The 26934-nt window shown below is 46.0% G+C and overlaps 2 long non-coding RNA genes across 3 annotated transcripts in view; one reads left to right on the forward strand and one right to left on the reverse strand.

Annotated features, from left to right (window-relative positions):
• Positions 1-18533, reverse strand: part of LOC142818836 (uncharacterized) — a 66922-nt gene extending 48389 nt beyond the window's left edge. Inside the window, exons 1-2 of one of the 2 annotated variants that reach the window (XR_012896489.1) lie at positions 18219-18533; positions 2009-2214 (exon numbers count right to left, since the gene is read on the reverse strand). This is a non-coding gene — a long non-coding RNA (uncharacterized LOC142818836). Of the gene's footprint in view, positions 1-2008; positions 2215-3091; positions 7165-18218 lie in introns of those variants that run through there. The other variant, XR_012896488.1, reaches the window with a different exon arrangement.
• The window catches only part of LOC112546296 (uncharacterized), a 174943-nt gene that overhangs the window by 87676 nt on the left and 60333 nt on the right, over positions 1-26934 (forward strand). The gene's annotated exons all lie outside the window — the stretch shown is intronic.

Consider the following 26934-nt stretch of genomic DNA (forward strand, 5'->3'; position numbering starts at 1 on the left):
AGGCTTCTTTTCCCCACGCTGCCAGCCTAGAAGCTCTTTGCATCTCTGGGGGAGCAGCCGTCGCAACCCCATGCAGGTAGAGCCAGAGCCTTGGACCCAGTGTGCACCCCATTCAAAGTAGGCCCCACAAATAGTCACGCCAGGCCTGCTCCCATCGCTGCCATAGAGGTAGGGGGCAGTGCCTGGGAGTGGTGGGGAGCATGAAGCTAAGTGTCCCCTGGCAGCGGGGCACCAGGTAAGCACCCCACTCCCTTCCCCCTCATGCCCAGATTCCACAGCGACCTCCATGTTCCGGAAAATTCCATAATCTGGCATACTCTGTTTCCCAGGGTTGCCAGATTAAAGAGGTTCAAGGGTATATGGCTTAGGCCCAGCAGCTGGCTTCTTAAAACTGTGGGATAGCCGAGGTCAGGAATATTCTGCTCCATTTGTGCTACCCACAAATTTCAGCTGTCTCCAAGCTGCTTGTGTGCAATCTGAGCTCTGTGATGACTTACATTCCAGGTGGAGGCTGGGTTTTCATGAAGGCTAAAAAGCTTGTTGCTTCTTCCCCTGGACAGGGATGATGGTGCAGTGTGCCTGGTTGCTTTCTGTGGTTCCTACAGTACATAGGATGGAGAATGGGAATTTCCCTGCATCCCCCCGGGAGGCTGAACACTCCCCATGAAAGCCCCTATGTCCCCCTCTCCCAGTGGTCAACTAGTTACCCGCACTGTTGCTAGTTCAGCCATGTTCCAAACCCTGCCTGTAAATTCTAATCTCACTTCCTGGGGAAGACCCTGAGATGAGCAAAGGGGCCACTTTAACACAATGGCCAGCTCTTCGAGTGGTTTCTGAAGATCATGGAAGCATGAGATGGGCAGAGAGGCTCTCCTCCTTCTTGTGCACCTTCTCATCCTGCCTGACTTGGCCACATTCTTCTTTTTCTCAGTGCTTCTGTGATGGGGCATCTGCCCCGCACTGGCCCTTTAAGAGTTAAAACCCAGCCCTGGCGGAGGACTGGAGCTGTGGAGCCAGCAGCTGTGGCTGATACAGCCAACTAGGGCCCAGCTGAGGGCAGTATAAATAAAGGCTCCTGGAGGGATGGAGACAGACTTGCTCTTGCTCTAGCTGTGGAGCAGGAGGGACCCAGCTGCCAGGGAAGCTAGAGGTTTCCTGACTTAGAGCAGGGCTGGGGAAGCTCTGGCCAGGCAAGCTCCCAGGCTGTAGGGCATGAGACAAGGCCTGAGGCTACTAGGGCTGCAGGGTGGCAGCCAGGGCAGTAGAAGGCAACAGGTCCACACCCGTTGCTTATGATGAGTGGCCATTTCAGGCTGCAGTTTGCCCCTGAGGCAGGGGCTAGATGAAGACCGGCAGTAGGGTCTCTGAGGCAAAGTGGGCACAGGGATTGAGGGTTCCCTGAGGGGGAGGCCCCCAGAACGTGGAGGCCCTGCAGCAGGGCAGGCCCCAGAGGGTAGGGCACTGCAGTCGGATGCGGTGCTAACACAAAGTGCCAGAGCCAATAACCGGTAACAGCAGGCGAGACACCAGCGGCATGGGGGTGCTCCAGTGCTGAAGAGCTAACTCCCGGAGTCACCAGAAGGAGGTGCTGTGGCCGTGAATGCTTGCCATGTAACACCTTCCCATTCAGCTTTCTCCTCCTCTGCATGGCGCTTTCATGGCAAAATGTGACAAACGATGAGAGAGTCCCTGTCAGTCAGTGTGACCAACCTTCTCAACCCTCCCTGCTCGCTCCACAGCAGCTTGTCCTGGCACTCTCGTACCCACGAAGCTGTGCGTTAGCCTTGGTGTGCATTTTACTTGGCATGATTTTTTTTTTTTTAATCTGAGTTCCTGGTTTAAAACCTTCCCCTTTGACCAGTTTAAGAAGTGCTAAGCTTCCAGTGCATGGAGCTATTCTTTTTGTCTGTTGCATCACTTCTCTGCTACCACAAAAAAAAATATTTAGCAAGTTACAAGAAAGGATCAGATCAAGTAAGAACACAAATCGAGTAGCCAAAAATCTCACCTGGGCTCACAGTAGCTACAGTGCCCCTGCAGCAAATCTTCTCCTTTACACAATGAAATAGGGTGTGTTCTTTGTCCATTTCCATTTGGCATCCGAGACAGAAGGACGGAGCTGTGCCAAGAAAGCCATGGTGAGTGGGGAAGCTGACTGGAACTATATTTTGAAGGACACAGAAGCAACGATTTCTTCTGTCTTGTTTCTGATCCCTCGGGAGATAGAAATACCATGAAGGATTAAATATATCACTACAAATGGCATGTATGCAATTTACAGATATTGGGCCTACCTTTCTGTGTGTTTTTTAAATTTTCCCAAAACACCTATTGTAAGATATCCTTTGTGTTGGTGCCGATTGGCAGTAAAACTGGGAAAGAGCCGTATACTTTAGCATAGTCTCAAGGGCTGGGGGAGGCTAATTATTTGTCGTCTGTCTTTATGGTTTATCTGTGGCTCAGCTGCCAGGAAAGCTAAACCAGCAGGAAAAAACTCCATCATCATCTTCTCACATAAGAGCTCTCCTTTTTGCTACAGGCTCTGAGAAGAAAGCCTAAGCAAGAGCCTGTTCATGCAGACTGGTTTGTCTCTCGCTTTGCTCAAATCCAAGGACTGAGAGAAGTTAGGGCGAGAGGAAAATCGTCACCATTAAGTTCACCTCCTGCACTGAACAATAGGAAGCCCCCACTCTAGTGTTGTGGGAGTTTTCTACAGGAGTCACTCTACCCAAATCATATGTAGAAAATAGGTATATATGTTGCCTATCATACCTACCTCAACCTACTCTCTACTGAGCAGAGGTGTTACTCCAAAAATGGAGAAGTTCCAGGAAACCCACTAGGGCACGTTTACACTAGGAAATTATTTCCTGCCAGGATTCACTCGGATTTGTACCTGAATTAATTTGAGTTGCATTCACATCCTTCCTGTGTTCCCTTTCTCCAGCTGTTCACATGGTCCCATTATAACCCAGGGACACCAAGCTTCAGAGACCTCCCTAGCAGCCCCCATGTAGACAGGTGGGATTGAACCTGTGACTGTAAGGGCTAAAGCCATGTGCTTTTGCCACATGAGCTAAAAGCCACCTACCACTTAGATAAGCCTTTGGGTTACACCATCATGCTGCCCCCAGCTAGTCACAGAAAGCAACATTCAAAATCAACTGATGTACTCGAAAGATTTCTGTGGGCCTGAATCATGCAGATCCTAGTTCAGCATCTGAATTTTGGAAGTGGCCTCTGGTTTTATAATGAGCTGGACAAATGGAAAGCGGAGCTCAGCACATGGGAGTCTGCAGGGGGAATAACGAGCCAAAGGACAAGTGTGTGTAACCCTAGTCCTGACGTTTTCATAGCTGGGTATGCAGTGTCCTAGGGTATAATATATGGCGCTGGATGAAGGACGTGCATTCTGTCAGATTCAAGCTACATGTATGTTTGCACCCTTTCCTAGCAGGAGATTTAAAGGACTCTGAGCAACAGTGAGGAAGAGAGGAGAGGCAAGTGTATTGTTTGGAAACACATCACTTTTAGTACAGCCTGCCGAGTAATGGGATAATGAGCCTCTGTGAAAATTTAAATGATCTTACTAATCATGTATGATGGACAAGCAATTTTGTGTCCCAGGCACTGAACTGAGACTCAGGAAATCTGGGCTCACCCCCTGCTCTATCACAGACCCTCTGTGGGATCTTGCCTAAGCTCCTTATTTGCCCCGTGCCTCAGTTTCCCCATCTGCAAAACAGGGTTGATAAAAATCCTTTCTCCTAGCTTATGTCTACACTAGATATGCTACAGCAGCACAGTGGCAGCACTTCAGCGTACATACAAAAGGGGTTCTCTGATCACTGAAATTAGTCCAGCTCCCTGAAAGGCACTAGCTAGATCAACAACTTCTTCTGTCAACCTAGAGCTGTCTACACCAGGGGTTAGGCTACCATTTCTCAGAGGTGTGGTTGTAGCTATGCCAATGTAAATTTTCAATATAGACCAGCCCCTACAATTTGAATCTGTTCTTCCTGCTTATATTTTAAATGCTTTGGGATGGGCACTGTCTCTTATTATATGTACGTACAGCATCTTGCACAGTAATAGTGATCATAGGCTATCCAGTATGTTTCAAATTTAGTAACTGATTTTAAGTGTATTTTGATGGGGGATGAAATAGCTTCTACCTAGCTGTCTCTGTCCTTCCTGGAGGGTAAGATACAGCAACGTGTGTGGGGGGAGGGTTTTCTCCACGGTCCAGGGAAATGAAATGCAAGGTTCCTTTAGCTGTGATTTAAAAGTTATATTAAGGACCAGTGTTGGATGAAGCAGGATCAACATGCTTGTAACTAGATAACTCCAAATCGGTGGAGTGACCATTTCAGTAAGTCACAGCTGTCATGGTGGCCTGATTTATCCCAGATCACAGTCAGATGCACTGTAATGCCATTCCACTGGTTTCAGTTTACAATCACTTGGTATAGCCCACATGCATCCTGGAGTGGAAACAAACCAAATAATACGGCTAAAGCCTATCAAACTGCACTGCAATCTCTCCATACTGCCTACCTCTGAGGCCCATTAAAATGCATTTTAGGAAGAACAATTTCCATGGAGGAATATATTTACCATATCTGTGTTAAAAATAGTAACTGGACTGGGGGAATGTGGTCTCTCTCACTGTGGCCTTTGTGAATTTCAAGAGGGATTATTCATTTCCATTTTGTTTTACCTTTGTGCTGGCAGGAATTATTTTTTGCCAAACTGGAATTAATAAATGATCTGTCCATAAACAATTTATCACTGACCCCAACACACAGACCTTCACGCACTGAATTTCTAGTGCAAAAGAATATGAAATATGCTTGCTAACAGAGAGTGGGGGAGGTGTTTGCCTTTAGGCCAAAAGATTCTGGCATTGGAATGTGTCCCCAGCCTTGTTCATTACACTTTCAAAGTGGTTTTTTTGTTTTGTTTTGTTTTTAAAGCATAAGCTTGTGATCAGGAAAGAAAGGCTGTAAAACCACAGCCTTCTGTTTCAGACTGAGGTACTATTCTGATTTACACTGGTGTAAATCAGAAGTCATTCTACTGATAGGACTAGCATTCTGCAGGTATAAAACCAGTGTCAGTACAATCCGAATCAGGCCTGTGATCTTGACCAGTGACATTGTTATTAAATTTTCTCCTTTGACAAGATTTTTTTCTTAGCTGAGAGTTCTGCAGACTCAGCCAGGGGTGTGAAAATGTGTGTGCTCTCTCCGCCACTTCTGTCATCATTGGCTGCAGTATTCAGTTTTGAATAATTGTGAAGGCAATGGACCAGACTTTCAAAAACTTTTGGTGCCCAATCTTGTGCCTAATTTGAACTTGTAATTAGGCACAAATACTTGTCTGTGCATATAAGTTAGATAGTTACAAGAGCAAATTGCCACTGCTAGTCAACTGTATTGCAATGAATGAATTTGTGTCATAATTACAGTAATTACATGTGCAAATTAGATGCACAATTTCCTGCATTTTGCAACCTTATGCACTGTTTCTCTTCTCACAATGGTTTCCCATTGTCAGCAGTGGAATTATTTCTGATCTCTAGCAACATAAATAAGAGGAGAATCACACCCTATTTTTTAAAATTACAAAAAAAGGAGTGCAAATATGCAACATCCCTTTTATTTTTTTTACTCTCTCCTTTTATTTTTATTTTATTTTGGTATTTTTATTTGAACATACAATAAAGAGCATATAAGAAAAATATGCTGGAATCAGAATTTGGCTGGTAATGTCTTGACAATATATGACACCAAATGAAGTACTCAGCCTGCTGTTCTGCAGGTACCTTGACTTTACATTGCTCATCGCCGTAAAACCTTGTTTCTGTCAGTAAACCAAGCATGTCTGACCCGGAAGATATAAGAAGCAGATAAGGGTAGTAGCACAGAATCTATTTAGCACTATTAAAAATGGTTAAGTAGACTTACGATCAGAGATGCAGGGATGAAATTTGAGAACCTCTGAAAGCGAGAGGTGGCAGATTGATGGCCCATGAGTCAGTCTGATATTTAAATGCTCACAGCACAATCTACCTATCACATGTTTTGCAGGCCAGGAAATTTTCCTTCTGCCAAGGCTATTACATGATGAGAAACAATGGTTGGTTGAAAGGCAGGGCTTTGGAGAATATCACAGTGAGATGGAGAAATGTCTCTTGCATAACCTCCTGGGACTTTACTAGTCACCACACTGGAAGCAATAGACATTTTCTTATCAAAATATGCCAAAGTATTCCACAGTAATGATGCAAACCCTCGGGAACATTTGCTGTAGGCTGCAGTGGTTTGGACCATTGCTGTTGAATACTTTCCTATTCATTCTTTTTTTAAAGGTAAAACAATTTTCTCAGTCTGGGGCTGATTTTACTCTCACTTGGTATGACTCTGGAAGGGCCAGTGGGAATGGAATTATACCTGCATGAGAGCTGGGCCTTTATATGTATATAGGACAGATCATTGTGATTGGCCTTTGTGATAACTCTTGTTTATTATTCCTGTGATCTGGTGCTTAGACTTTGTCTACACATTCAAGTTCAAAGTGCTGTGGCAGCACTTTAGTGCAGCAGTGTGGTCACAACAAGAGTGCTGGAAGAGAGCTCTCTCAGCGCTCTAGGTAAACCACCTCCTCAAGGAAGTAGTTAACAGCTCTCTGGGAGCATATTCACAATGATGCTTTACAGCACTGTAATTTGCTGTGCTCAGGATGTGTTTTTTACATAAACATAAGAACACAAGAATATAAGAACGGCCGTACTGGGTCAGACCAAAGGTCCATCTAGCCCAGTATCCTGTCTTCTGACAGTGGCCAATGCCAGATGCCCCAGAAGGAGTGAACTGAGCAGATAATCATCAAGTGATCCCTCCCCTGGGGTGGCTAGCATGCCCATCAGCTTTAAGGAGCTCTGTAACTGTTTGTAGATCAGAGACATGCTTCATCGTAGCTCTGAAGGCTTTTGAACATTGCACTAGAGTGACTCAGTAGGCGACAATGGAAAACATCCTCAGTAGCGCAGGGAGGTGTCCAATAGAAAGATAAGGGATAACCTTGCCATGTGGCCCTTCTCAGGCCTTGTCCTTTTCAGGCATTGTATTTGGGGTCTCCTTTCTAGCCCACCCTTGTCCTGAGGTGGGCTGTCCTGTTGGGGGCCCCTCCCCATTTTACCCTGTCCCACTCTAGCCAGTGCGGCAAATCACCAGCTTCCATGGTGTTTCTCTGGGACTTCCCTCCACAGTCAGCTCCCAGCTTCTGCCTCTAGCTGGCTGCTCACACACACACTGGTCCTTTCTCCCCGTCTCCTCCCCTCTCCCCACCCCTCAGCCTCAGCCCTTCTGACCCAAGATGTCCTCCTTTCTTTTCTGGTTCTGGGTAGCACAGGGCCCTCTGTTTGCTAGATGCTTCTCCCCAAATGATGTATGATCCAATCAATTCCCTATAGTTCCTTCAAGGTGGTAGTGAGCCAGCAGGATCCTCACCCAGGAGTTTCACTGTGTGACTAGATATGTGCTGTGCAGGGACTTGCACACACTTACACTAGGGCTACATCTACACTGGCAGCATCTTGCACAAGAACTCTTTTGTGGAAGAGTTCTTGTGCAAAAACTCTTCCACAAGAGAACATCTACACTGGCATGTGCTTTTGCACAAGAGATGTGCTTTTGCACAAGAGCATCCATTGCAGTGTAGATGCCTTATTGTGCAAGAAAGCTCTGATGGCCATTTTAACCATAGGGGCTTCTTGTGCAAGAAATTCATGTTGCCTGTCTACACTAGCCTGTTCTGGAAGAGCTCTTGCACAAGAAGGCTTCTTCCTGAGAGGGAGTGTCAGAGTTCTCGCGCAAAAAGCCCTGATTTTCTACAGTACAACGTCAGTTTACTTGTGCAAGAACGCACGGCCAGTGTAGACAGGCAGCATGTTTTTATGCAAAAGCGGCTGTTTTCGCACAAGAATGTGCCAGTGTAGACACAGCCTTTGGGTATGTCTACACTGCAGAGTTTTTTCAGAAAAACTTCAATTACATGCACACTGCAATCGCATTCTTTGGAAAAAAAAAATCGAAAGAACAGAGGGGTTTTTCCAACATTGGTAAACCACTTTCTATGAGGAAGAAGCCTTTTTCTGAAAGAGCTCTTTCGCAAAAAGGTGTGTGTGGACGGGGAGGGGGGAGTTCTTTCGGAAGAAGAGGAAAGAGGAAAAGGCACAAGTGTCCTCATGGCCACTCTGTTCATAGTAATCACAGCTTAAATGCGAGAGAACGTCCATTGAGTGTGGGTGCTATCTTTCGAAAAAGCAGATCGCTTTGTCGATATGCTTTGGCAGTGTGGACGCTCTCTTTTGGAAGACTTTTTTCAGAAGATCTCTTCCAGAGAGAAGATCTCTTCCAGGATTTTGAGAGAAGCCTGCAGTCTAGAGATAGCCTAGGTTTGAATGTGTCCCACTGCACTGGAATTCAGCTCTAGACAAATTCTGCCTCAAGTGAACAGGCGTGGAAATTGTGAGTTGTTCTGTTGCAAGAGGGTGTAAATTCACTCCTATTAGCCCGTGAAATTGACCCCGGTGAGAAGGCCCGGGCAAAGCAGTAGGCAGCACACCGGTATGAGTTGAACGTGGGAGTGGGGCATGGTTTCTAGCTCAGCCCTCCACCGTGGGGGTGGGAGTCAGTTCTAGTGAAACCTTCCGCTGCTTATAGAGAAGTTTTGTTCTACTATGTTTGGGTTCCACGGAACAAATGCAGCCTGGATCCCCTTATCCAATAGGGTTCTCAGTGCTGGCTGTTTGCCTCATTTGAAAGGGACATTGATGCTCTGGGAGCAGGCCTGCTGACAAAGTGTGGCAGACGGGGCAATTCCTCTGGCCTGGCAATTCAAAGGGGACCCGGGTATTCTGCCACCAGAGCAGGACGTCATGTGCTCTGCATGGCTCTGAGGGCTGGGGGAGCCCCAGCGCCATGCTCCCGGAAGTGCTGAGAGCTGGCTGCCCTGCCCCTTCCACTGTTGCCCCACTGTCTGGGACTAAGGTGTTTGCAGCTTCTTGAAGCTAATTGTGAGCGGCAGGTGCCAGGGGTGTGAATAGTGAGTTGCCAGCCAGCCCACTGACGGGAGGGGGCTGGGCAAAAGGGGTAAGTGCCCTACGGCCTGGGGTTCCCAGCTGCTGTTCCTGCCCTGGGCCCTTTAAATCACCACCGGAGCACCGCGCAGCGCGCTCTGAGCAGCAACAAGAGCTCGCAGGGGAGGGGAGATGGCACGGTGCATTTGGGGCAGCACTACAGGCTGACGGCCCTTGGCCCCACCCCTTCCACCCAATACCCCGCCCCTTTCTGGAACACAGAGTCAGCTCCCCATCTTGTGACTGTGCTAGTGCTGCAAAAGTCACCAGGGTTTGAGTGGACTGCATTTAATTTCATCAGCTGTTTTATTACAGGATAACGACACGCTGATTTATTGTATGCGGGGTTGCAAAGTGCCTGACGGGGAGAAAATATTTTTTAATCTAAGAACGATCACCATAAAGGAGGGCAGTCAAATATATCCTTTTGTTCTTCATTTTGTGTCCCTCGCTTACATGGACTGGTCCCCTCTCCCCAGGCCCAACCTGCACCGCTGACTGGAAAACACCTAGCCCCATTCATGGCTACCATTGGGCTCCATAGTCCAATGGTCTTTTGCCCCTGCTCCCCTGGACTTTCCATCCAGTTGCCCCATTTTTTTCTCCCCCTGGTGACTATTTCTACTGGTCGCTCCACTTTAGAAAGACTCTTTTCTTTTCTTTTTCTGGACTGTGAGGCTGTCTCCTGATGCCTACATGTTTTGCAAGCTTCATGGCTCTTCAGTGCCACTTATAGAAGCAACTAGAGACAAGAGCATCTAGCATGATGCTCAGCCAGCTTTCCATAGATCACTGGTGTTGCATGCAGCACTCCTTGGGAAGCCCTGTCCTCCCAGTCTAAAATGTCTACGATGCTACCTTCTGTTTCATTTCCCTCTCCCCTCCTTCCCGCCCCCCCCCACCCCACACTGCATTGTGCCATTCAAATGATTGATTTGTGTTTCCAGCTCAGTGGCTTTAACAAATATGGTATGAACGGGGCTGCCACAGTTAGGGTTCAGATGTTGTGCAAGAGAGCACTGGACAAAGTGGAAATGGCAAACCTGGATTGCATCATTATCTGTGGATGTCCAAATGTCATCCTCAGCATCCTTGAATGGGAGAATGGGAAGGGGGAAAAGTAAGTAACAAAAGGTAACCCTCTGGATGCATATCCATAGTTAAGTTAGAGGCTTTCCACTGCACTTTTATCACAAGTAGATGTGCTGTGTCTGCCGCCCACCCATCTATATGTCCCCATTCTATTACAGAGTAGTCGATCATCCGTCTCATGTCCTTGAGGTGTTGCCAGCACATTACTGGCCTAGTTTTCTCAGATATTTCACAATATTCGTCACCGTGGTGCACTCTGATCTGTTTGTTTCCCCATCTCTCTGTACAATATCAAGCCCATATTGTCTGCAGCTTTGCTGTCCGGCTTTTTTCTTACACTCCATCTTTTCAAGCAGCGTTTCTCCTTAAACTGCCAGACCTGGTAGCACCCAAGTTTTAAAAAACATTCTTTTAAGCAAAGCTGGAGGTAGAGCTAATTTTTTGAGGGGTGTGTGTGTGTGCATTTTATGCCCATGTTATATAGGTGTCAATAATGACACAAGGCGCCCGGCAGTGGAGAATCAAGCCCCATATTGCTAAAGCGGGTCAGAAAACTCCCCTTTTTCTCCCTGGACAATTTTGAAGGGAAAGCTCCTTTAGAAATGTTTGATGACATATTTGGGGGGGGGGTCCCCTGGAATTTTCATTTAGTATGGCACGCTCAGCAATTCCATTCATGCTGGCACAATATGTTCCCCACACCCCCACCCCTCCTTCCAGGCAGTGCAGGCAGACTGAGAGCTGACACCCACAGCACAAACAACATTTGTTCCCTATCACTCTCATAAGCCACCCAATTGCTGTTCTCTTGGGATGAGACTGGGGAATACTGGAAGAAGGGACCTTGCTCTCCAACCACAGACCCATCCTCAGGTTATTTGCTCCGGAATTTGTTTCCCTCCTCCCACCCAGGTGGATGGAGGTTGCATCAGGGCCTCTTCACATAGCTCGGTACATGTTTAGCTGTATTGTTGTGCTGGAATAAAGAGGAGGAGGCATCAAAGAAAGCCAGCACCCTGAGAGGGAATTAGAGTTGGAAAAATGTGAAAGCAGAAACAGGGAAAAGAGTTGATCTTTCTTCTGGATCTCAGACCTACATCTGCGAGTGCCCATATGTCCTTCACATTCAGAAACCTCTGCTTCAGAACACAGATCTGCATTGCAGAGGAATCCCCCCCGCTTTATTCACACTTGGAGCTTGGGCCGTGTCTGCACCGAGGAGGAACATTATCAAAAGAAAAGGCAAAGAGCTGGGGTTGGGGAGGGGAGGAATTGTGGGAAAGGGCATTGGGCTTTCAAAGTGCTGCTTTCCCAGCTGGCAACAGGAGGGTGCACATCCAGGAGAGAAAGATTTCTTGACAGCTTTTCGGCTCATCTCTGAAGTGGCTATTGAAGGGTAGCTCAGAAATGCAGATGAGGTGAGAACAACTTTAATGTAGAACAGTCTACTACATTTTCTGCTAGGAACAGAGCAAGAGAACCCCTGAGAAATCTTCAGTATCAGTAGTTTGATAGCTAGCCCGATGTTGCAAAACTCACCAGACAGACAGATGCAAAGTCATGCTACTGATGCATTCGCAGGCATGTGATGATTAAAAACTGTCACACCGGAGAGGGGCTTTTCTTCTACCAAAGTTCTTCCCAACACACGCACATGCACAAAGAGCAAAGGAACACAATAAAACTGTTGGCAGTGTTTCTCAAGATCGCAAAGGTCGAATGACAATTTTTTTACTGCAGTGTAAATTAAAATGCCTGGCCTAAGATGACAGACACATAGACCTGAGCTCCAAATGGTTTTGTGCCCATTCCAAGCAGCATTATAATAATAGACAGAGAATGATTGCTCGGGGCTGGGTTCTGTTTCACACAGCAAACTAAAAAAAGAATCAGTGGTAGGGTGTGAGTGGTGCTGAGTTCCCCAACCCCTGACTGGCTTCAGCGGGAGTAGTTGTGGGCCAGGTATTCATTAGAGGGCAAACTCCACCTAAAACATGAAGCTCTAGCTATCTGAATAGTGTAGCTGAAGTTGACGTACCTTAGTTCAAATTACTGCGGCATTCCCCACTGTAGAGGGTGATGGGAGAAACTCTACTATCGACTCCCCTTACTGCTTGTGACCCAATGGAGTACTGGAGTCAATGTGAGTGTGATCAGCAGTCAATTTAGCAGGTCTTTACTAGACCTGCTAAATCGATCCTTGAGAGATCCTTCAGAGATCTCTCAATAAGTCAAGACCTCAGGAAAGGATTCTATGTATACAAGGACTTTGCAAATATGTCTCTTATAGTGTGATTACACTCCGAAAAGTGACCTGGCATAAATACTTTTGTTCATGGCCTGTGAGGCCTGCCTTACTTCTAAAACTTAAATAACCCCTTGCGAATCACACCCCTCAGAGACATTGTTAAGCTGACCTAAGCCCCAGTATAGAAACCACTAGGTAAACAGAATTCTGCCATCGACTTAGCTACAGTTTCTCCAGGAGGTGGATTAAGTACAGTGATGGAAAACCACTTCCATCGCTATAACAAGTGACTAAACTTGGCACTGCAGCACCATAGTTGTGCCGTTGCAGCATCCGTAGTATAGATCAGCCCAGTGCTTCCAAATCACTACCGAGGTAGAGAAGCTGAAGGTTTGTCTGAATGGCAGCTCTGAAAACTCATCCTGGGCTCTGAGAGCTTGTCTCTACTATGGGGTGGATCATGATCAATACGCCAGTGGTCAATTTAGTGAGTCTAGTAAAGACTCACTAAATGGATTGCTGATCACTCTCCTGTCAACGCTGACAGTCTAGTAGAATGAGATGCATAAAGGGTGTTGACAGGGAGAGATTTTTCTGTTGACCCCCCACAGTGTGCACCCTGAAGTAAGGAGATCCGAGCTACTATCGTAACTCAAATTCCATAGCTTAGGTCGACTTGTTCTCGTAGTACAGATCTGAAAGTCAAGCGAGGACATCTCGCTAGTTTGTAAACTATCTCAGGAGAGAAAGATTACGTCATTAAAACTTAGTTAAGTCTTTAGCTGGAACAGAATTCAGCCTCCTCCTCCAGTCACTACACTGGTTCTGCTGTGCTAACAGGAGTAAAATGTAGTCAAAAGAAATATATTTTTTAATTAAAGGTGGCAGATCAGACTACTAACATACAGATCTGTTGAGTATGAAGGGTTGTTTTTCCAGTCAATTTCCGATGATAAACACATTTGAATGGAATTTCTGTTTCACTTAATGGGTGAAAAAAGTCTAGTGATGACACATACAAGGAACTCAAATTGGTTCTTGTTCTTCATGTTTATGATTAATTTGTATCACCATAGTGCCTAGAAGCCCCAGATATGGATCAGGACCACAGAAGTCAAAGATGGTCCCTGCTTTAAAAAGCTAACAATTTAAGCATAAGATATCAGAGAACAAATTGATACAGACAGGTGGGGGGGGGGGGGTAGGAAATCATGAGAGAATGCATGCCTCTGAAAAAAAGTGTTCTTTACCCACAAAAAGCTTATGCCCAAATAAATCTGTTAGTCTTCAAGGTGCCATAGGACATCTTGTTTTTGCAGACTAACACGGCTACCCCTCTGAGGGTATGTCTACACTACCACCCTAGTTTGAACTAGGGTGGTTAATGTAGGCAACCGAAGTTGCAAATGAAGCCCGGGATTTGAATTTCCCGGGCTTCATTTGCATCTTGCCGGGCGCCGCCATTTTTAAATCCCGGCACGGGGAGTAACGGTAGTTCGGAATAGGAAGCCTAATCCGAACTACCTAGTCCGTGCCGCGTATAGCCGCGGAGTCCGAACTAGCCGGGATTTAAAAATGGCGGCACCCGGCAAGACGCAAATGAAGCCCAGGAAATTCAAATCCCGGGCTTCATTTGCAACTTCGGTTGCCTACATTAACCACCCTAGTTCGAACTAGGGTGGTAGTGTAGACATACCCTGAGAGAATATTGGTCTGCCTGTTAGCCAGGGATCAGCAGCAGCCAAACTGTTGGCAAATATTTTGTAGACACCATGGCAAACGAGTGTTTTAAAGAAGATTAAAAAGGTAGATTTAAAGGTTTTTATGGGGCAAGGTGGGGGAAAGCATGAAGCTTTTGAAAATGTAATGAGTGGGCAATGGAAGCTGGAATCATGGCCTGAATGGAGACAGCAGTCAACATTTAAATAGCAAACGAGTCACAAGTAGTGTGGGGATCAGTCGGGAAGGGCCTTGAAAGTGAGGACAAGTCATTTACATTTTATTTGATGGAGATGGGAAGCCAGTGTTGGGATTCAAAGAGAAGGCTGGCACATTCCAAGTGTCCAGCTTGGGAAATGGTCTTTGCAGCAGCATTCCGAATAAGTTGCTGAATTTGTATTAAAACTTAGTACCCTTGAACATCCTTCATCCGGGTGCCTGTGATCCGGGAACACCCATGCTTCAGACCCCACATAGTCCTCCCAGATCCTGCACCTCACCCTTGATAACAGTTTCAATACAGTATATTAAGAATTTATCGTATAACATGTTATACATGTACAATACTCTATAAAACTTTAGTAATGGACTTTGTTTACCCTTCGTTATGGCGAACTCTCTTAGGGTATGTCTATACTGCCACCCTAGTTTGAACTAGGGTGGCTAATGTAGGCATTCGAACTTGCAAATGAAGCCCGGGATTTAAATATCCCGGGCTTGATTTGCATGTTCCCGGGCTGGCGCCATTTTTAAATGCCCGTAGTTCGAACTACCTGCCCGTGGCTACACGCAGCACGAACTAGGTAGTTTGAATTAAAGTTCCTAATTCGAACTACCATTATTCCTCCTGCAAGGAGGTTTAATGGTAGTTCAAATTAGGATCTTAAATTCAAACTACCTAGTCCATGTCACGTGTAGCCACGGGCAGGTAGTTCGAACTACGGGCATTTAAAAATGGCGCCCGCCAAGGAACATGCAAATGAAATCCGGGATATTTAAATCCCGGGCTTCATTTGCAAGTTCGAATGCCTACATTAGCCACCCTAGTTCGAACTAGAGTGGCAGTGTAGACATACCCTTAAATCTGGAAAATTCCATAATCCGGCATAGATTATTCACCAAAGTTGCCGGATGTAAAAGGTTTAAGCTTAGATGAAAGTAAATTGATGCACTCCAGTGCGCCACTGTAGCAAGAAAGAGCCAGCCATCTGGGTGGCCCAGCTCACCCATTGGCAGAACTGGGAATTAAACCCAATTCTGTCAATAAACAGACCAGACCGAACAGCTTCTCATGGGAGACAGGAGGGCTTCTAAGTAAATTTCCTCCTATACAAGGGAGATTTTGTTTCTGCAGTAGCAGCCAGTGCACACTGCTCAGGCACCAGATTTTTAAAGGCATTTAGGTACCTAAAGATTCAGATTGGCACCAAACCCCCTTACAATCTTCCTTTCCCATCAATACCTGCCCTCAGCTAGGTTTCTTACCAAGTGCGCCTTCAGGGATGAGATCCACTTTATTTTGAGTGATACAGGTAATAAACACCCCTTGTGTTCTGGGCCCCACTAATCCTCACCTCTGAGCCTCTTCTGCTGGAGCTGTTCTTCTGTGCCCTTGGTTTCTTGGTGCTTCCCCACCCGCTAACAAGCAGCTCATCAGAATTCAGGGCATGTCCATACGTACAGCTCGGGGAGCTCTGCCTGACTCGCTTGGGAGGAAGATGGTGCAGGGGGTTAATGAGTTAGCCTTTTATTCAAAGATCTGGACAGAAATTTAAACTGGATAACAAATGTGTTGGGGGCTGGATAGCCCAGGTAATGAGTAGTGAGGGGGCTATAAAGCAGAGTGGCTATAGGTTGAACTTCCCTAGACTGGCGCTCTCTGGTCAGGCAACATCTGTGGGCCAACATGATTTTAGTTATCCAGATGTCCACTTAGCATGGGTGTGGCCAAGTTTCCCGCGGTCCCATAAATTTTGTTTACAGCCACCAGTCCTGGCTCTCAGTGTTCTGTGCTGTTATTTAGCTCTCATGGACCCCTAAATGTCTTCTAAGAGCCCAGTAAGCAGTGGAAGTGTTGGTCATGCTGCTAGAGACTATTGACCTCTTGTAGTTCGGCAAATTCTCTGGTTTGGCACCACTTGAGTCCCTAGGGCACTGGACTAGAGAGGTTCAACCTGTATTGTCTATTAGTGAGCACCCAGACAACTCCTCTTCCAGCTGCCATTATCTGCAGCTACAATAGTCCTTCTCCATGGCCAATGCATTGGCTCTCCATACCAGGTCCTACAAACACTCACAGGCTCTGTTTCAAACCTTTAATGTATTCTGCACCTATCCTCCCACAAACCAGCCCTTTTTGGGTCCTTCACTGCTGTGACAAAACAACCTTTGCTGTCCTTGCCCTGTCCACTTCTTCGCTTGAGACTATTCTCAGTTGCCTCATCTCTATTCATTGTCTCCATTTACATCATTTTCTCCTCTTGAGTGTTCTTCTCTCTCTCTCTCTGGGCATGTTATTCATACCACCAACGTGGAAAGATAATAATCCCATAATTTATTATTAAAACCAATATTCCCGGGTGACTCCCTTAACAGTGCAGTGAATTTATCCCACTGATTGTTGGCAAGAAATGGAAGTCACGCCTCCCAGGGCAAGGTTTATTTTTCACATTTGTTGAATGCGAGCAGAGAAAATGAATGGCTGCAGTAACTGTAAAATAATCCATAAGGCAGACTGCTTCTCCTCATCTTCTTTTAGAGGGTTTCATTCAACTCGGGCTTTATGTATGATACAATGATGAATGGAATGACCGGGAACTCTACAAAGTAGTATTATTTATGGAGCGTTATCAGATAGCATCCAATTTCTTCCCAGGCAATTTTGGTACTAGGCGGAATTTTGAGATTAAAATGAGATCCCATCTGATCATTAAAATTCATTCTAAATATGCCCATCCCTAACCCTGCTATAGAAATGGTGTTGGCTTTTCCACTAAATTCTTAGGAGTGCTAGTGACTTGTGCAAATCTACCTCCCATTCTAAAGCCATGTCACATGGCAGCCCAGAGGAAGTTGCTTATGAGAAAGAAGGCTGTGTATCATACTCATAATTTTCCTTTCTGGACAAGGATGGAAGAGGTGATTTTTTTGACAGAGAGATATCCTGTGTTATGGAATATTCTCCCATAGGAAATGGTGGAATCTCCATCGGGAGGGCGGGGAAAGGGGGGAGCAAGGAAACTAGAGCAGGCCAAAAACTTGCAAATGTCCAATAGGGAACAATCCTGCATTGGCCAGGGCATGGACTAAATGACCAAGTTTTTTCCATCTCTTAGGATGCGTCTGCACTGCAGGGCTTAACTCAAAACAAGCTATGCAAATTGAGCTACGTATCTTATTTCGAAATAGCATATTTTGAAATAGGGAGCGTCTACACAACACTTATTTTGAAATAGAGCATTCTTCCTCCGACTTCCCTTATTCCTTGTACAATGAGGGTTACAAGAGTCAGAGTAAGTCCTCCAGCTTGACAGTATTTTTACACTATTTTAAAATAACTGCCTGTTGTGTAGACACAGACTAAGTAATTTCAGATAAGCGCTAGTCATTTGAAATAGTGTTGCAGTGTAAATATACCTTTAGACCGGGGTTCTTAACCAGTGAAGTGCACCTCCCCAGGGAAGGTGTGAAGTGGATACAGGGGAGGTGTGAGGTGCCTCCCAGAAAATTTATCGCAATTGCCTTCTCACTGGATAAAATTCTACTAAAGTTTAGATTTCTTCATAATTAATATTATGAATTAAAATTATAAACATTAATTTCTTATTAACTTCTAGAGCTCAGCACACTACAATAGCAGTGCGAATCAATCAGGCCTATGTGACGACACACTACAATAACAGTACACGAGCATTGCCGACTTTCATCTTCAAATATTATGTAAATTTGTTAGGAAAAGGTTCAAAGTAAAAAGCTCATATTATTCATTTAGGCATCGCAACGGGGTTCACTCACCCCACAGCACCACCAGCCATCGGATTTGGGAATTAGCTTGGACGGCTGCATCCAGCTGGTTCGCCAGGTCCCAGGGTTCAGGCAGGCCTCGGGGTTCGAGCCGGGCCTTTAGCTCAGGCCAGTCGTCCGAATCACCAGGCACCAGTAGAGCCCTGGGTTCCTCTAGATCAGAGGGTAGCCCTGCTGGCCAGCTTGACCAGGCCTCAGCAGCCCAGGCAGAGAAGCCTTCGCTGGCCTGAGGGAAGGCGGCTGTGGGAGGCCCAGGCCAGGTCTCAGCCTCGTCAGCCAGGAGCTCTGAACAGGCCTCTGTCTCCCTCAGAGGCTGGACCCCGACTGAGCTCCCTGGCAGAGTTCTTATAGTCCTAGCCACACCCCTTAGCTTCCTGTCAGGTGAGGGGGTGGGGCAAGGCTGTGCACAAAATGGCTCCCAGGGGGGGTGTGAACATGAAGTTCACTTTCAGGGGAGGTGTGAAGATAAAAAGGTTAAGAACCCCTGCCTTAGACTCTTTAATTCTCCAAAAAAATTCCTTAAATGACGCTGGGTATCTAGGTAGCCAGCCACAAGTTTTCCCATCCTAATTTGACTTTGGAAATCTCCCCACCTGACAGATTAACCTGATGCTCCAAGATCTGATTTGTAATATTTCAGTGGCTTGGCTGAAAAATATCTGTGCTGTTTTAGACAGCTGTCAGAAGACGATTTGTCAATATGCACATTTACTCTGGCCTCATGTTCCCCCTGCCCTGGATGACAAGGGGGCCAAAAGAATCGTCATTGATAGCTGTTCAAGGAAGTGTTGAAAGGACTGGGGCTCGTGTCCACAGTGCCAAAAATAAAACTTGGATACAGTAGGTAGATACTAGCTCTAATATGTGTTTGCTCCCAGACTACTAAGGTCCAGGCCCCTGTACACACCTAGTTGTTACTACCAGAACAGAAGAAGAGGAAGGCTGTGTAAAAGGCTCCAGAGCTGGAATCTCATTGCAGGAGGAGTAACAGTTAATCCGAACTAAGGACTTAGTTCAGATTAATTTCTGACTGCCGCGTGTAGCCGCGGGCAGTCAGTTCCAAGTAAGGGGATTTAAAAATGGCACCCGCCTGAGAACATGCAAATGAAGCCTGGGATATTTAAATCCCAGGCTTCATTTGCAAGTTCAAATGCCTACATTAGCCACCCAAGTTCGAACTAGGGGGCTAGTGTAGACATACCCTAAGATGCTGACAAGTGTGTACACGGGAGAATGATTTGGTTACTTCTTTGCTGCGGAGTAGCAGCTGCATTATACACTGCATCTGTGTCTTTTTCTCAGGCAATTGTTCTCCTTTCAGGCATTTTAATAATACTTTTTTTTTCTTTTAGCTCCCTCCTTTGTATTTTCAGATGCAAACTTTTGGTATGAAAATGATATTCCCCTTGTTTGGCTTTTGAAAGGCCTCTGTGTTGAGCTTGGAATGCTCTTTTAAAAAATGCTTTCTCCAAGAGTGAAATTCACCCAGAGATCAGAGGCTGCCCCAGGGCCTCAATCGGCAGAGTCCTGGGCGGATACAAAATTTCTATCTGCATCTGCAAAAATGAGCTGCAGGTAACCGCGCTGACACTCGGATACCCTCGGCTATAAAGCAGAGAGCTGCAGATTTTCGGGGCTCTCTAGCCAAATGGGATTTGAAAAAGCTTTGTGCTGGCCCCTCTGGACAGGATGGATCTGACCTTCCTACAATGATATAAATATGCTTTTCTTACAGATATTTTAAAACAGAAAATTTAGGAACATTGTCAATATTCAGTGATTTACCTGAAGACTTTGCATCCTTTTCTTACCCCCATTGCCACTGACTTCAGTAGGACCTGGGGGGCATGAATATTGGCCCATCATGTTAGGAAAACTAGCTTCCGTTAGAGCCAACAGATAGCTCTTGCCTGAATATAGCAACTAAAAGAACTACCTTCCTCCTGTCCCCTTCAAACACCTGCAAAAATAAACAAAGGCTTTGTGCATGCAGTTGGGATCCCTGGAATGCTGAGTATGTTAAATTAATCATTCATAAACTAAATAAATATGTTCTAGTCCCATTAGCTAATAGACAGCATCTCCTGTTAATTTACTTCTGCTTGAGGTGTCGCTATTAACCCCTTTTAATCTGCCGTTATTCTAGTTAAACTCCTTGGTGGACTTGGTTATCAGAGGCAGGTCCTGTTCTGACACTAGATCAAATTAAGATTGCAGACAACTTGTCGAGATGAAAGAGCCTCGTGTCTGTAATTGAGTTATAACCTAATTAAAAAAAATGAGATGTGCTCCAGACAAGCCCCCAGCAAGCTGTTCGCTCGTGAGCGCAGCCTCTTTGTCTTTGCTGAGTTTTCACTGTTTGAATTCCGTCAGGCTAAACTCAACCAGACAGGTGTCACAATCGTGTGCTGTAATGGGTTCGCCTTCTGACATGGGTATCTTTTTTCTGTGCCTTCTTCTTTACCTATGGCAGAATCCAAAATCTAATTTTTTTTTTAAATGTCAGAGAGGCACATGAAGTTAATAGACTTACCAGTTTGCAGCTCTCCACTTCAAGTCAATTATCTGCAGTGGATATGTACACCACTGTCGCGCTATAACCTGGGTATGGTACCAGGTTGCCTCATCTACTTATTTAGGAAGCATGCTGTCTGGATAAAATTTAATATTTTAGGCTTCCTGTAGAGTATATTAAATCTAGGGATTCCTGAGGTCATCTTCAGCAGGAAACATTTGTCCACACACAGAGAAATTGAGTTACCTAGCTTTTGCCTAAAACCAGGATATTTGTGTTCTATCGCTCTGTGAGGAACAGATGGCTTGCTGGTACTGGGACCACTGTGTGCATTACCAAACAGAGGCCTCTGAAACACTGCGGCTACGTCTACACTGGCCCCTTCTCCGGAAGAGGCATGCTAATTTCTAACTTTGGAATAGGGAAATCCGCGGGAGATTTAAATATCCCCCGCGGGATTTAAATAAACATGGTCGCCGCTTTTTTTCCGGCTTGGGGAAAAGCCGGAAAAAAGCATCCAGACTGGCGCGATCCTCCGGAATAAAGCCCTTTTCTGGAGGATCTCTTATTACTTGCAAGTAGGAATAAGAGGTCCTCCAGAAAAGGGCTTTATTCCGGAGGATCGCGCCAGTCTGGACGCTTTTTTCCGGCTTTTCCCCAAGCCGGAAAAAAAGCGGCGACCATGTTTATTTAAATCCCGCGGGGGATATTTAAATCCCCCGCGGATTTCCCTATTCCAAAGTTAGAAATTAGCATGCCTCTTCCGGAGAAGGGGCCAGTCTAGACGTAGCTCCAGACTCTGAATAACAAAAAGGATGGTAATGAGGCCCAAAGATATTACAAATGGCTCTCAATAATCAGACAAATAAAAGTTGCCTGATTCCAGACAATGGGAAGCGAGATAAATGATGCCCAAATCTGTCACTGCTTTACAATGACGGGCTGGGGATGTCTCATGAACACTGAATATTGTTACAGTCAGTTGAAGAAGAACAAAATACAGAAATGCTCAGAACTGGATTCCCAAAGGGATTTAGGCATTTAACTGCCACTGCAGGTGTCCATATCCAAAATGTAGGGCCCCAGAATTCCTGCCTAATCCTGTAGGTGGCTAAATTTACACCATAAGGTCTCCATGGCTACATCTACACTGCAGCGCTATTTTGGGATACCTCCAGAATCTTGAAACAGCTATTCCGTGTCTTTGGAGCATGCCTGTTATTTCCAAAGATAACAGGCTCGCTATTCCAACGTCCCTGTAACTGTAAACCTCATTCCACAAGGTGCAAGAGACGGTTTAGAATAATGATTTATTTAAAAATAAATGCTGTGTAGACAGCACCAAACTTTGAAACAAGCTATTTCGACATTGACTCGAAATAAGCGATGCTATTTGCATAGCTCAAATTGCGTAGCTTATTGTGAGCTCCAGGTGCAGTGTAGACACACCCCATGATGCCTACATTTCTGCCATTGGGCGTGTGCATGATCATGTAAATCTGGTTACCCAGGTGCCTGTGCCACACATTAAGCATTGCCCCTCCACTTCACCAGCAAGGCCCAATCAGGGAGGTGTTTTCAGAGGCCATCTGCTGCACTGGGCCTTACACAAAATGTCTTTGCCACCAGAGGAGTTGGTCTCCCTCATATACTCTTTAGCCTAGTTATTACAGCATTTACCTATGCAATGGGACAGGCAGATTAATGTCCCCACTTTGCCTGAGGTAGACCAGGGACTCAAACTTAGGTTTTCCCTGTTCCAGGTGAGTGTACTAGTCCCCAGGGCTAGAATCATTCTAATGCTGAAATACTCACACAAAGTCCAACAACATCAACAGGCACAACTGCGAGAATACCTCAGAGCCCAGTGGTTAGGGCACACTCATGAGATGTGGGCTCATAGCCCTACACCACATGAGGGAGGAGGTTTGAACCTGGGTCTCCCTCATGCTATGTGAGTTACTCCAACTGCCATAGCTTATAAAAGGAGAGTAGCAGCTGTATCTTGTTTTTTGTAAGAAGGGCTTTAGGCACCTACGTACAGAAGGTTCATGGCTTGGAATCCCAGATGGAGACAGGTGCTTTTCACTGGCCCAGACTTCCCCTGTTGGCTAGCTTAGACATCTGGGTTCAGTGCTCTGGCTTTTGTGGATCCCATTCTTAGGCACTCAACTCTCCCTAAATGTTATATTGGAAGCATTCAGGCTTTGCTTCAGGCTGCAGAGTGCCTTTAGCGGCTGGGCACCTAAACATTTGGCACTGCAATGCCAAGTCAACGTTCCCTTTGTGGACCTAGCCCTCAGCGGTGTATTCAGAGCAGCTAAGTATTTGTGCTGCCTTCATTTTCTTTATGCTATGCCTTTAAATCTTCACAAATTCTGCTCCCTGCAGAGCTGGCCCGCAGCCATTTTGTTCCCCAAGGTGCTGCAGCCTGTTTAGCAGAGAGATGCGCATTCTGTGATCTGGAGAAATTTCACTTTGGTGCCTCCTTCTTAGGGTTTTTACCCCCTTACTCTAAAATGCCAAATTGCTATCTGCTTTGTGAGCCACACTGATGTTTCTTTGAGGCACTGGCAATCCCAGTTTACCCACTCCATGAGACACCATATAGCAACAGTATATGGCTTTGACGAAGGCCCATGTCACCTCTTACTGGAGGATTAATGCTCTGGCGATAGATCTTCCAGGGTTTGATTTAGTGGGTCTAGTAAACACCCGCTAAATTGAACTCTGAGGGCACCCCTGTTGACTGTGGTACTTCTTGTTGTTGTGAAGAGTAAGAGAAGTTGACAGGAGAGTTTTTCTCTCCAACCTCCCACTGTGGGGCTGCCCCAGAAAATCTATATATCTTGCATCGATTTTCTCTGCTAGTATAGAAGTGGCCTAAGGTCTTCTCTGCCTGTGGGTGTGGAAAATAAATATAATGTAAGGTGTGGATATAAACCTCTACAGTTCTACTGGCTTCACCCCCAGTGGAGTATTCTGAGCTAAAAATGACTCTTTTCAGTTTAATTTCTGTCACTTGGGAAGGCATTTGAACCATAGGCTTCGATGCCAGGAATGCTCCAGCCCTGGATCACCCATGAAAAAAAATAGCTCCCATGGCTCCTAATCACCTTCTACCCACCACAACCAGATGTTCCACCATCTGGGGGCAGGAGGGATGGCTCAGTGGTTTAAGCATTAGGCTGTTAAACCCAAGGTTGTGAGTCCAATCCTTGAGGAGGCCATTTAGGGATTTGGGGCAAAAATCTGTCAGGGATGGTACTTGGTCCTCTTGTTGAGGGAGAGGACTGGACTTGATGACCTTTCAAGGTCCCTTCCAGCTCTAGGAGACTGGCAATCTCCATTATTCTGTTGTACCATGTGCAGGAAGTGCTGGGGGAAGGGGCACCTCTAGTGGGAGGGTGGAACTGGGGTGGGGCAGTATCTGAGGTAGAGTGTTGGACTGAGCATGCTCAGGGGAAGCCAGCATTTGGGATTTAAACTATTCTTATTCTGGAATAAGTGTCAAGATTGCAGGTTATATACCTGGCTAGCCGGCAAAAATTTCCCATCTATACAAGCATTGAGGTCTGGTGGAGGAAGCAGGATACACATGCATCTGAGGGACAGTGTCTTCTCAGGCAGCCCCTTGCCCAGGCCTGTGCTTAACATCCTATGCTAGCCCAAATGATTGATCACTAGCCTGAGTGGGAGAGCAACACGGCTTTGTTGAGCCTCAGCTGTGGTAAAATAAGCCTGGTGCCCAGTGCACAGGGGCAGCACACAGAGTCCTGTTCTATCTTGGACTCCCTTGCATTGTGATAGTCAATGCACAATAAAACCTGAGAGAAACAACCATATCCCGAGAAACAAGAAAATTGGTTGTGTGAAAAGAATACGATATAATACCAAGTGCCTTCTGCATGCTTGCTGCTAAGAAGAGACTGGGACTATCAATCTGTGAGACACTGTTGCAGCTGATGTTCTCCCCGGCACCTGTGCTTAATTACTCTAAAGGCAGAGCGAAGCAAAATGGCAATTTGAGAGCTGCTATTAAGAGCTGCTAATTTCACAGCTGGTTAGGTGCTTCCTGACTTCTGGGGATTTTTTTTTAATTGAGCCTGATTAAGAAAATCTAAGGTCTCATTTCAGAAATGGGTTGGCACAGTAATGTTGGTTAGTAGGGAGCTGCTTTTATTAATGACCTTTCCATGCTGGGGAAAGCCCTTGTGTCTGTGCAGATTATACCAGTGTAAAAGTGCTTTTGCCGTTATAGTTTAGTTTGCTCAGGGACGTTGGCATAAGCGATACAGCAAAAGTACATTTTTGCTGATATAAGCTGCATGTACATGACTATAGCTATAGCAGCAAATCTCTTCTCATGGGGACTAGGCCTAAGTGGGTGTCTTGGGATATTTCAGTATCCAAGAGAAAATACCCCTATTGCAGGCAGTTTCAAACTTCAGGTTACGACTTGTAAGGGTAAGCCATTAGCTGGCTGCAAGATGCTTTGTTTATCTGAGTATCTGCAGGCATGGCTGCTCACGGCTCCTGGTGACTGTGGTTCACCATTCCTGGCCAATGAGAACTGCAGAAAGTGGTGGCTTTGTCCACACCACTTCCCACAATTCCCATTGGCTGGGAATGGTGTACCACGGCCACAGGGAGCTGCGTCTCATGGCCAGCTAGCGACTTGCCCTTACAAGCTGTGACCCGATGTTTGAAAACCCCTGTCCGATTGGGTGACTATGTAACATACGCCCATGCAATCCTCACTGGCTGGAAATTTGACAATGTACATACCCAGCTTTAGCTCCCACCTTGCATGACATACGCAGAGTTAATGCTAAAGATTCAGAGTCCAAATAGTGCCAAATATACCTCTTCTCGCCCTTTTTTTTTGTTGGGAAGTTTTCCCCTGTAAGTCCATTCTGACCTAAAGGTTAATTTGCTGAGGCTGGTCTGTGACAGCAGCAGACTTCTGTACCAATCTCTAGTCAATGCAGGACCGATCAATCAGTGCTTTCCTTGCACTTTAGACAACGAAATGTACAAATGCCAGGATAGTTTTAATACTACTCCAAACAGACCTCTCTGATTCAACATTATTTTAAGGCAAGTCCATCCTGAATGCCTCAGTACAATAGAGAGGGATTAAATACTGCGAAGAGAGCATGCCAGGCTTAAAGTTTATCAAATAAGCAAGATTGAAAACATGTCTGGCTTTAGCAAATAGGTGCATTCATAATAAATACAGGCTATGGATATCCGTCTGTATGTGGTGTGTTTCTTCATAATGGCACTGTGATGGGTTAACTTGCCCAAACAGCCAGCATGACAAGACTCCTGCTCTAACTCCGCGGCTTTCAAACTTTTTTTCTCATGACCCAGTTGAAGATAATGGTTGATGCCTGCGACCCAACAGAATTTGACTACAATGTGAGCTTCAGAGAGGGGCTAAGGATGAGAGCCTTGGGGGATAGGAGGCTCCAGCTTTAGGGGGAGTCAGGGCTGGGGTTGGAGGGGTTTACCTTGAGCAGCTCCCAGTCAGTGGTACAGCAGGGGCGCTAAGGCAGCTTCCTGCCTCTTCTGGCACCATAGACCACGTTGCGCCCCAGAAGCAGCCAGCAGCAGGTTCCCAACCAATGGGAGTGCGGAGCTAGTGCTTGGAGCAGGGGCAGTGCGTGGACCCCTGTGTGCTCTCCCCACACCCCACCTAGGAGCTGGGCCTGTTCTGGGGTGCAGCACAGTCTACGGTGCCAAGACAGGCAGGGAGCTGCCTTAACACCCCCACTGGTCACATGATCCCCCCTGTAGCTACGAGACTCAGTGCCTGATGTTCCATCATCCAATACTGGGGTGTGACCCATAGTTTGAAAACCCCTGCTCTAACTGTACCAGGACAAAAAAATCCAGCCTTTTCATAGAATCACAGGGCTGGAAGAGACTTCAGGAGGTCATCAAGTCCAGCCCCCTGTCCAGGGCAGGATCAATCCCAACTAAATCAACCCAACCAGAGCTTTGTCAAGCCAAGACTTAAAAACCTCTAAGGATGGAGATTCCACCTCCCTAGGTGACCCATTCCAGTGCTTCACCACCTTCCTAGTTAAATAGTTTTTCCTAATATCCAACCTAGACCTCCCCCACGGCAACTTGAGACCTTTTCAAGACAAAACATCAGTTAGGTTGAGGGAGGGGGATTGTCAG

This window comes from Pelodiscus sinensis, chromosome 18 (genome assembly GCF_049634645.1).
Source record: "Pelodiscus sinensis isolate JC-2024 chromosome 18, ASM4963464v1, whole genome shotgun sequence".
Classification (NCBI taxonomy): Eukaryota; Metazoa; Chordata; order Testudines; family Trionychidae; genus Pelodiscus; species Pelodiscus sinensis.